We start from the raw sequence: 12987 nt of genomic DNA on the forward strand, positions 1-12987 counted from the left end.
AGAGAGAGAGAGAGAGAGAGAGAGAGAGAGAGAGAGAGAGAGAGAGAGAGAGAGAGAGAGAGAGAGAGAGAGAATTATGAAAGGATATAAGATTAAATTGTACAATCAGAAATAAAGAGATGCAATGAGAAAATAAAATAAACAAAACATGGAGATAACGAGATCAGTACACCAAAAAGATTCCAGGAGATATTTTGAAAGAAATTGCCAATTTCAAAATCAAAATGAGTTGGATTTTTGTGAATACGATAATATACTTGTGAATATTTCTTAATTAAAATTAACGTTTTGACTAACTTTTTGCATGAAGACATAACCATAGATATGGCACTAATTAATATGATACGGATAATAATATTCAAATTTGATTAAAAAACGGAAGTTTCACCTTCAACAGTGGGAACAACCTCTTGTCTATAAACAGTTAGAAATTAGCATCACGATGGGCGTTGGGAAATGACACAAAAACCTTGCTGTTTCCCTATGTTGCTGATAGGTTAAGAGCATTGAAAAAAATATATATATTATAATTATCATCATTATGTTCATCAGCATTTTTTGAATTAGTATTATCATTATATTCCTTATTAATGTGTTATTAGCATCTTCCTAAAGCAAGAACTACTTTAGATGTAATTTTTATAAGAATTCTCTTTTCCCTAATCAGTAACTAAAGTGATGTTTTATTTATATTAATTTAGGATTCAAATATAATATAAAAAACAAAGAAAATATGATGTAAGCTTGTTAAATATCAGAGTATTATCAAACACATGTTTCTGACCATCTGAAGGCAGTCTAATGATAAGAAGGTATAATTCATGATTACTTTGGCTTTCATTTCATATAAGGAAAAAAAAAAAACGAAGAAATGGACGCAGAAGAATAAAACTGAAACAGAATATAGAGAATTTCATGAAAGCAATTACGACATATGTCCCCCTTTTGAAGTGACCAACACTGAACTTCCTAACGGCCGCAAGAGGAGTCCCTACCATTAACAAAATTGCTGTCAGTTATTTCCAATTGTTAGGGAAGGGCTAAACTCTGGTGGAACAGGTAATTTTTTTTTTTTTTTTTTACTTTGGGAACATTTTTATCATTATTTTTTTTTTTTAATCTTTTATTGTTCTTGTGATGGAGTAAGTGTGTCGTTACTTACTTAAGCGAAGTTTTGACATCTAAACTGACCTTTTATAATTGCAGATATGTTTGGATCAATTTATGAGTTAAGGTAGGTACTGGGTAAAACACGGTCAATCCAACGTGAGGTTCCTTATCATAATCTTCATTAACACACACACAAACACACACACATACACTCAATCACACACACACGCATACACATACACACACACACACACACACATATATATATATATATATATATATATATATATATATATATATATATATATATATATATATATATATTCTTCTTTTTAAATGATTGATGACTATATCACTTGCATTGTGTTACCCTTAATTGAATATCTATATCAGTAGGTAATATTTAGGATGTTACTGACAGTAATTCTGAGGTATCAGCTGAAATATATAAGCAGTAACTTCATATCAGCAGTGATACACCAACCTTCTTTTCTATAAGTTTTAGCACAGCATCTACCTGTCATCAACTAGGCACATTTTCTTCTTGTTATTACGAGAACTCTATGGATAGTTTAATTTTCATAAACAAATAAACAACTATAAAACAGATTTTTTTTCCCGTATTTTTACATTCTATATCTTATCTATTATTTTGAACTTTTTATTATTGTAATCTTTTTTCCTGAAAATCGGAATGAAATTCTTTTTTTTGCAGCATTCATCCTTTTATACACTAAGATTTCACGATACCTTTCCTCTTCCGAGAAAGAAATTAATCAAAGGTTCTCTTTTTCCATGGTCACCCTTCGAACAACATTTGTAAAAGTATGATATTTTCTTTTCTCAAAATATATTTATATTTTCTCCCGCTCTTTCAGCAAAATATTCATTTTTCCATATCATACTATCTTATTAAATGAACGTTTTCTTTATATAATAATTTTTTATTTATATGACTATTTTTATTTTCTTTAAAATTATTCGTTAAGTAAAAATATCTTTAAATTTTCAATATAAAGCTAATCATAAAATCTTAAAAAAGATTTGAAAAACCTATCTAAAAAGTAATTTGAAAATATATATTTTGTTTTATTAACAATTCTGTGACAGGAAAAGACGAGTGACGGCTTTATAAATGACAAAGGGAAAAATTCCTTATGATTTTTAGTTGTCCATTCTATAACTACTGGAAAAGAAATGCGTAAAATAAACATGAAAAGCACCCATGGAAAAAGAAAGTCTCACATCTCCATTTATAGTAGTAGTTCAGTTTCCTTGGTCCATTGTTGTACTGTGAAAAGGAAATACAGATTATTAAGCCTTTATATAATAACACTTAGTGATTGAAAATTCGTATGTGACTAATATTAAAATGAGTAAATCTTTCGCATACGAAAAAAAAGAAATAATACCAAGAACAGGCAGAATGGAAAAGATACACTTTTAAGCCAAACACTATCAACGTAGGATAAGCAAGGTTTACCTTTTTTTTCTTTTTTTTATGGAGCTTTCTCAACTTTGAGCTGTAGGGGGAAGAGGAAAAAACAAAGGAGTTAAATTGGGATGAAAGGGGATCTAAAATTGTCTTCTGGCATTTACTTTTTCTTGAATTGAGTAGAAAGCCATTACTTTGAAAAAAAAAAAATATGCACTAAGATGGGAATAGATATGAAGGAATTTAAGGAATTTGCCTCAAACAAAAGGAAAATCGTGAAACTATGAAAAAGGCACTATACAACTTGAAATATCTTTAGCTCTCTCTGTTAGTTGAATTTGATAATATCCTTTCGTAAGGTCGATCTCAGTTCAATATTTAGCATCACTAATGGTATCTATGATAACTACTATTCTAGGTAATGGATAAGAGTCTTTAAGGGTAAATGGGTTTACTTTCCTATCTGTGCACATCCGATATTTGCCATTGGGCTTCTTCACCAACAAGCAAGGAGAGGCCCACGGAGAGGAACTTGGCGAAACCAGATTGTTTGCCAGTAGATAATCCACATCCTCTTTCACAACAGCCAGTCTGTCTTTAGAAACTCTGTGGTAGGACTGTCTTATAGGTTGCACATCAGTCCGGATAGCAACATCATGTTTCACAATTGTACATTTTTCAGGAGTATCCGAACACAGATCGTTATATTGCTGAATAAGTTCTACCATTTGTTTCTTTTTGTCATCTGCCTCAAGATCCTGGTAAGAATGGAGGGACTCTAGGATTTGCAAGTTCTCAGAGTGCTTCCATGACATCAGAATTTCATCCGATAAGGATTTTTCTGCAACAGAATTGTTATCAGATTCCATTAGTGGTTCAGACTGAACAACAGCAATGTTACATACTTCCTTTGATGGCGATCTTACATAAGGTTTCAAAAGATTTACATGGACCGTGGTGAATGGTATCGACTTCAACACTTACTAATTGTTGCCTCAAGTTTCCATATGTGTGTTCCCACTCTCACAGTTAAAAGACAACAACCTAGCATTCGATAGGGAATGAATTCACGCTAGATCGCATATATAAAACAGTAAAGTGGACTGTATAATAGATATAAAGGTAATGATAAATAATAAATGGATTCAGTCAATCGCACAAAAACTTAACAATTATTTGTTAATGTAACCATACAAAATTTAAAGAAAAAAGAAAACAAACGATTGAGAATTAAATAATATCTAAAATTTGTTTCTTAATAACAAAACGAAACAGAATATTTACTTTAAATAAGCATTGGTAGCAAATGGTAATAAACAAAATATATTGGCTACAGTACGGATACCAAAATTAAACAAGGAAAGTTTATAAGGCACTGTCAAACACTCAGTGTTCAAGTTCAAGATCATAGGATATGGATCATGATTCACAAAGGCAACGGAAATTACACAGAACACGGCTTATTTGGCACAAAAAGATCCCAAAGCAGTCCACGTTTGTTGAGAATAATGTATACTTCACCAGGTATGCTGGGCTTCAATAAGATCTCAACAAGTGGGTGGTAGGACAACTTAACTTTTTGACACAGATCACAACATATCCGTCTTCTATGGGTCCTCGTGGGCGAGAGAGAGCCCTGTTGTTTCCAACGTATCTGTGAAAATATTCGTAGATAGAAACGTTCGTATGGGTACATTTAACATTAAATCAATGATCCTTTCTAAGATTTTTCACTACCATGCTCACTTGGGACGGTCATAGTTGGCTTACATAAAATAAACATGCACACAGATGATACAAAACTTATGAATTTTAATCAGATTAGCAAATTAAGTGTTTATGAAAGTGATACAACAGAAATGGACCGGTATTGAGCATGCGCTCTAAACACAACTATTTTGCAAATAATTCTTATGAATTCTTTTAAGATTAAAGTCTTAACATATGTAATAGAATGTGGATTAATCTTAAGGAAATAATATATATAACATATCACGAAGAACAGCAAAAAGATAAAATAAATGATCTTATACAAAGGATTTGATACTCAGACAAAAAGATGCGTTTCTTGTGATAAAAAAGGGAAATGATATAGGGTTCTCATCAAAATGACAAATTAACTTAAATAGCCAAGTTGGAAGACAAACTAAGCTTCCTTGCATGAAGTGTTCATAACACACTCCCCAACAAAAGTTAAGTAAATTTCAATTGAGCATGGTTCCTATGCTAAATTCAAATAAAAAACATGGTAACTACACAAAATACGTGCTACATAATAATAAAACAATCAATTTCACAGCTGTCCATCAATTAGCCGCTGCTTTCTATTTAAGGCAGCTTTCTTAGCAGCTTTCTTAGCAGCTTTTCTTTAAGGTCTTAAAGGAACATCTGGCACAGGGACCTCAGGTAGCCTGAAATCCTCATAGGATTTATCATTATTTAACTCTTCAGTGAGTACAGGGTTAGGAATTTCTAATGGCACAATCTTACTGATAGATCGTTCATTTAATTTCCCATGAACGCTTACTTCAACATTTCTCACAATGTTGTCTCTACCAAATATTAGTCTGGTTATTTTACCTAAAGGCCATAAGAACTTATGATTATTTTCAAGATTCACCAAAACAATATCATTCTCGCGCAATGAAAGAGGATTGTCACTAGAAGATTGATTACCATAATGGCGTTCACGAAGGGAAGTTAAATAATCATTTTGCCAAATGCTTTCAAACTTTTTAAGGACACTGCATAGACGAGCATATTGTTCTCGTACATCAATATTTTCTCCATAAGGAATCTCATTATCAGCTAAATTATTTAAAGGAGGTGCAATAATTATATTTCTACCATACAACAATTGGTTAGGAGTAAGAAATTCTTCCTCACATGAGTCACTAATATAAGTAAGAGGGTGGTTATTGACTATACTTTTAATTTCACTAAGTACAGTATGAAGTTCATCAAATGTAACCCTCTTATGATAAAGTGCTTTACTTAGGCTACCTTTGATTACCCCAATTAACCTTTCATAAAACCCGCCAAACCATGGGGCTCTTGGAGTTATGAACTTCCATTGAATACTCAAATGGTTAAGATGTGCAAACACTTCAGGCTTATCTTTAATTTGTTGTAAGAACTGATTACAACCTTGGAAATTAGAGCCATTATCTGAGATAATAACTCTGGGAGTGGAATACAAAGCACAAAACCTGCACAAAGCAAGCAGGAAATCTTCAGTAGAAAGTGTGCGTACAAGTTCAAGATGGATTGCACGAGATGAAGTGCAAGTGAACAAGCATATATAAGCCTTACTCGGTATGTCATTTAACCCTGGATAGGTACGCTCCTCGGACACCCCTTTAAGGGTATACTCGGTCGCGCGCGACCCCGACGCAAAAAAAAATTCTTGAAAAATCTGTTTTTGCAGTAACCTCTTCTTTTTTTTTGACCAAAAAAAGTTCAATGAATGCTTAAAACTACTGTAAAGATAAATACTACTCATCTGCAGAAAAACTATTTATTAAAAATATTTTAAAAAATTATGTAGAAAAATAAAAAGACCTTACATAAAAATTCATAAACAAAAAACTTATACATATATACACAAATCCTTTTAGGAATTGATTCTTGAATGTTTAGGACACATCTTGATGTATTTTGGATGAAGTCAGACCCATGGAGGTGAAGATCTGAAATGAGAAAAAAAGGGTAACTTTTTTTGGCCAAAATAATTTGTCCAAATTTCATGAATTTTTGGGGGTACCCAAATGAAATAGGAAGTGGCTAATTTTTTTAGGGAATAAACATATGTTATTCTAAAATAGAAATATGTAAAAAAATCTTCATTATCTTGTAAATTACATTTATATCAGGGGCCATATCTAAAGGTCATTTTTTAAGTACTTAGAAATTTTGTAAAAAAATACATATATTTAATATATAATATGATATTTATGCAGGTAAAAATAAACCAAAATATCACATATTCTATAGGGAACAAGAATATATATAGATAGGGCAACTTACGCTTCGGATATGTCCACAAAATGGCCGCCAACCACACTGACTCAGACTCCCTAATCTGCCACCTGAAATGTAGGAAAGGGTATGTCAATTTCAAGGTGTTATTTACTAATCTAATTATTCTTGGATATGCAAAAAAAAAGGTAAAACAATATAATATTTTAGCTAAAAAAATTTGATGATATTCAATAAAAAAAGAAGTAAACAAAATTTTCCGACAAATAAACATCTAAATGAATCATTACTCTGTGATAGTTCCTTAGTACGTAGTAATTTTGAAAGAAATGAGAAAAAACGAAAAAGTGGCAATCGCAGGAAAATCGAACACATACCTATATATACGCCATATCTGGTTAAAAATAAAGATAGGCATGGGTAACCAGATCATCTAGAAACACTTTCCAACACTATAAAAATATAAGTTTTGCGACACTACTTGCCAATTCCTTACGGTAACATGACTAAGCAAAAAAATGCAAAACAAATAAAAAGGGGCACTCGCGGAAAAATGGCCAACATTCTAATATACGGCATTTCAGAAAAAAAATAATTTCAGCCACGTGCTAGGCAAACCATCAAGGCACATTTTCCGACAAATAAACATCTAAATGAATCATTACTCTGTGATAGTTCCTTAGTATGTAGTAATTTTGAAAGAAATGGGAAAAAACGAAAAAATGGCAATCACAGGAAAATCGAACACATACCTATATATACGCCGTATCTGGCTAAAAAAAAAGATAGGCATGGGTAGCCAGATCATCTAGAAACACTTTCCAACACTATAAAAATATAAGTTTTGCGACACTACTTGCCAATTCCTTAAGGTAACATGACTAAGCAAAAAAATGCAAAACAAATAAAAAGGGGCACTCGCAGAAAAATGGCCAACATTCTAATATACGGCATTTCAGAAGAAAAAAAAATTCAGCCACGTGCTAGGCAAACCATCGAGGCACATTTTCCGACAAATAAACATCTAAATGAATCATTACTCTGTGATAGTTCCTTAGTACGTAGTAATTTTGAAAGAAATGGGAAAAAACGGAAACATAGCAATCACAGGAAAATCGAACATATACCTATATATACGCCATATCTGGCTAAAAGAAAAGATAGGCATGGGTAGCCAGATCATCTAGAAGCACTTTCCAACACTATAAAAATATAAGTTTTGCGACACTACTTGCCAATTCCTTACGGTAACATGACTAAGCAAAAAAAATGCAAAACAAATAAAAAGGGGCACTCGCGGAAAAATGGCCAACATTCTAATATACGGCATTTCAGAAAAAAAAAAAAATTCAGCCACGTGCTAGGCAAACCATCAAGGCACATTTTCCGACAAATAAACATCTAAATGAATCATTACTCTGTGATAGTTCCTTAGTACGTAGTAATTTTGAAAGAAATAGGAAAAAACAAAAAAATGGCAATCACAAGAAAATCGAACACATACCTATATATACGCCATATCTGGCAAAAAAAAAAAAAGATAGGCATGGGTAGCCAGATCATCTAGAAACACTTTCCAACTCTATAAAAATATAAGTTTTGCGACACTACTTGCCAATTCCTTACAGTAACATGACTAAGCAAAATACTGCAAAACAAATAAAAAGGGGCACTCCCGAAAAAATGGCCAACATTCTAATATACGGCACCTCAGATAAAAAAAAAAAAAACATGCACGTGTTAGCCCAACCATCAAGGCACACTTTCTAACAAATAAACATGAAAAAAAATCAATAATATACGGCAATTCCTTACTACGTAGTAAATTTTTACAAATATTGAAAAAAAACAGAAATTGGCAACCGCAGGAAAATACCCCACATACCAATATCTACGGCGTATCTGACAAAAAAAAAGTCACGCATGGGTAGCCAGATCATCTAGACAAACTTTCCAACACTAAAAAAGCAGAAGTTTTGCGACATTATTTGGCAATATCTTTCGGAAAACTGACTTGGCCAAAAAACGAACAAAAATGAAAAAGGGGCACTCGCGGTAAAATGGTCCTCGTGGTGATGAATGACATTTCAACTAAAAAAAAATCATGCACATGGTAGCCAAACAATCCATCAAGACTTTCCACAACTGATAACCTATACAAGTTGCACCATTCTACGACAATTTCATAATACGTAATAACTTTGATAATTATGCAAATTACCTTAGAAGGGTAAACTCGGTCGCGCTCGACCCCGACGCGTCTCAGAAATCTGGGAAGGAGTACAGCTACAGCGATGCACATCTGGACACTACTAGAGCGTGTAGGCGAGACACCGACTGCAGGTCGATCACCCACAAATTCAGTCACGGGGGTGAGTCACGTGAGAAAAACCTCTTGTTTTGACGCTCGGGGTCGCGGACGACCCACCGTACCGTTCCAGGGTTAAACTTTCCGAGTTCACATCATAAAAATTGTATGCTTCTGTAAAATCAACACCAATACAGTCAAAAGGACGTGTAAATGTAACTCGCTCACTGGGGAGAGGAGGAGGATTAGGCACAGGGAATGTTTTTGCACACAACTTTCTGCAAAGAACACATTTGGCTAGAAGATATTTAATGGTCTTTCTGGCTTTTGGTAACCAGAAAGTTTCACGAAGCAATACAAGTACAGTATTCACACTAGAATGATGATGGTTAATGTGATAGTGCCTAATTATCAACAAGGTTAAATGACTTTTGGGAGGTAGTAACATAGGAGTTTGGGTTGAGTTCTGTAACCGACCTTTAGAACACACTACACCATTGCTGTTTAGATGTAGCCCAAGCTGATTAGCAAAGTTTGTTATATACTGAGGGACATTAATACATGAGGCAGTTGACAAATACTGAATCAGCGTAGGATAATGAATCTGCTGTTCCATTCGTACCAGAACTGTTAAAGGATCTAAACAAAAAATAGGTTTGTTAGGCATTAGCTTTTTACAAAATTGAATTATTCTACGAACAATCTTCAAAGCCCTAAACAGGAGAGAATACTTAGATAAATTCAAACAAGGAATTATTGGTTCAGTCTGAACTGGTTCGACCAAAATTTCATTCACAAGTGTAGGCTCAAATTCCCTCTGAATTGGATATTTACTGGGAGAGTCAAGCCAAGTTGGATCACATAACCGCAAGCTACTATTCTGAAGTTTTAAAGGAGAAACACCACGTATCACCAAATCTGCTGGATTCTCCTTAGTAAGAACGTATTTACTGGGGAAATCCCCATCGCGAATGTCCTTGACCGTGTTGCGGACATACACATCTGTGCATTTATTACGATGAACCCAATGAAGGACAACTTCACTGTCAGTCCACAAAGTACAAGACTGAAAAGCTAAGGCAGAATTTGACATCAAAGATTTTGCCATTTTACTACCTAAGTTCAAAGCAGTAAGTTCTAATTTGGGGATAGAATGCTCGGGTCTTGGTGCAACTCTGGCTTTTGATAAAAGCAAATTGCTTGAACAAGGGGTAACTACATAAACTGCTAAGCCATATGCTTGCTTGGAAGCATCAGCAAAGATATGCAAATGACAATTACCAGGAATAATAGCAAAGCGAGGGAAAGTGATGGTCGACACTAGATGCAATGACTCACAAATAGACTTAAATTCAAGACAATATTTTTTGGGCAATGATTCATCCCAACTAAATTTTTCCTTCCACAAGGACTGAATGAAAATTTTGCCTTGAATCCACAAGGGAGACAACAAACCTAACGGATCAAATATGGATGATACAATGGAGACAACTTGTCTCTTAGTGAGATGATGATGGAGACATTCATTCTTACACACATACTGACTGGATTTGATTGACAAAGAATCATATGTTACATTCTAATTGATACCTAATACATTTATTTCAACTTCTGTAACATCTACATTTATTACTTCATTGAATTTCACTGAGTTACTTATCCATGATTGGAGAGGCATATTTGCTTCCAAAAGAATTTGATTAATGCGAGGATATTCCTTGAGCATTGAATCAAGACAACTATAGGTCTTACAAAAATTATCTGCATAAAAATGAGGTATCAGTTGAGAAGCAAGAGGATCAGAATTATTTTCAAGGTGATAAACTATAGTTTTCTGTAAAAGAAATGGACTACAAGTAGCTCCAAACATCACTACCTTGAATCTATATGTCACAATTTTGTCTAAATTAGAAATTTTCAAACCATAAAAATCTACAGTAATCTCTAGAATTGAAGTTAATGCCTAGACGCAAAAATGCTTTACTGATGTCAGAGACAACAGCTAAGGGGTTAGTTCTGAAAGCAAGCAAATAATCAAACAATTTAGCAGTTAAACTAGGGCCTGTCAAAAGACAATCATTTAATGAAGGATCAGAAACAGTTTGCTTTGATGAGGCATTAAAAACAATGCGTAGAGGAGTTGTGGTCGAGACTTTTCTGACTCCATGGTGTGGAAGATAATGACCAAATATTGGCTCATTGACTTTCTAAATAAATCCTAATTGCAAATAATTATCAAAAATCTGATTGTACTCTTCAAAAAAATCAGGATTATTATGAAAAGAGCGAGCTAATGAAAAAAATTGACCATAAGCTCTACGATAATTAACTGGAGGTCGTAAATGTGACTTAAAAGGTAAGTCTACAGAATAGTGACTTCCAATACAGGTGATATTACTCCCAAATTTCTCTACAGTTAACTTTTCTTCAGGAGAATAAGTTTCATCAACAATGCCAACCTGGTCCAATTTCCATAAATTTTCAATTTGAGGAGGATCTATTTCAATAGGCATTACGCTAGTGCGTGCGCAAACAGCATGCTGTACAGTAACAAAATTGCTATTACAATACTCTTGAGTTGCCCATTGAGGTAAGGGACCAAAAATAATTGCACCACCAGCACAAGTAAACAAATTCACTCCAGCACATTTGCTTTGACCCATTCTAAACTTATGATAATTATCAGTACCAATAACAAGTCCAATCTGTGTAACATCATCACTGGTTAATTGACCATCAGCTAACTTAATACCCTTTGATTTAAGGCAATTTACAACATTAATGGGGCCAGGAGTTTGTATTACAGTATTTACCTTGTCAAAAGCAACTGCTTTCAAAGTAATTCTTGATTTCCCAAGACGAATGACTACTTTGACGATATTACACACAATTTCTACTGGTTGACTAGCAAAAGGTGTCAGAGATAGGGTAATGCGATCTACAATAGGTAAATTCAGCTGTTTAGCAAGATCTGACTGAATGAATGTGAGCTGTGACCCAGTGTCAAAAAAAGTACGTGTAGGAACCCGATATCCACCCTCTAATATTTGAACAAAAGCAGTTGGCAAAGCTGTTATTGACAAAGAAGAAGCAGTGTTGCCCGAGCATGAATTAGTGAAAGAAGCTACACTAACTGAAGAAGTAGTAGTCGTAACAGTAGGACTAGCAGAGTTGGCCACACTGACCATAGGGTTACTCCCGTTCCGTGGAAGAGGAGGAGGAGGATGGGCAGGGTTAAAGTTAGTTAGGCTACCAGTATTAGCAGCGGCAGCTGTATTAAGAGGTGTCAAGTTTACTCTGTTAGTACTAGCATATTGACTCGGATTGGAAACAGTGTTATTACATAATTTTGCACACAAAAAGGTATGATGATTGTTACCGTTGCAATTGCGGCACTCAAATTTGACCTGACAATCACTTACTCTGTGACCTTTTTTCAAACAACAGAAGCATAGATTAAGAGAACGGATCCTTTCTCTACGAGATTGTAGACTTGGATAGCGAACACAGTATTTAGAACTGTAAGACTGCTCACAAAATATACAAGATTTGGCAATGTTAGCCTGGGTATTCTGAGATGAACACCGATTACTCTGAAAAGAATTCTGATTATTTTGAGAGGATGCATTTTTTGAAGCTGGATTTGGCTTTTGTTTAGACTGAGACTGTGAAGAGTTGTTAAGCTTACTAGCATTGCTACTGTCACACTGTGATGAATTTGTCGAAACGGTTTCTGTTTTGCGCTCAGAACGGGGTTGTTCTTTACACCTTTCCATCAAATCAACTATCTTAGTCAAGCCTTCTGAAAATTGTTCCACTGAAAAATGATAAGTATTGTACTTATTAGCAAGAATTTTAAAAGTTTCTGAAGGAAGCTTCTTGATTATGATCTCTCTGAAAAGACGAGTAGAGGTGTCTTGTCTCTCCAAGTGATTTATTTGAGCTAACAGTTTCTCATAACTTAATTCAAAGTCCAAAATTTCATCATGTGAATGACGTGGAACAGGTAAATCATTCAACTCTCGAATGAGCCGACTAAGAAGCTTATCTGTATTATGAAAGCAATCTTTCAGGGTGTTTATAGCAATAGCATAATTACTGTTAGTAACAGCCAAACCTTCAATAGAGCAAAATGCTCGCTCAGTAAGATGATTTT

The sequence above is a fragment of the Palaemon carinicauda genome, chromosome 17 (genome assembly GCF_036898095.1).
Source record: "Palaemon carinicauda isolate YSFRI2023 chromosome 17, ASM3689809v2, whole genome shotgun sequence".
Classification (NCBI taxonomy): domain Eukaryota; kingdom Metazoa; phylum Arthropoda; class Malacostraca; order Decapoda; family Palaemonidae; genus Palaemon; species Palaemon carinicauda.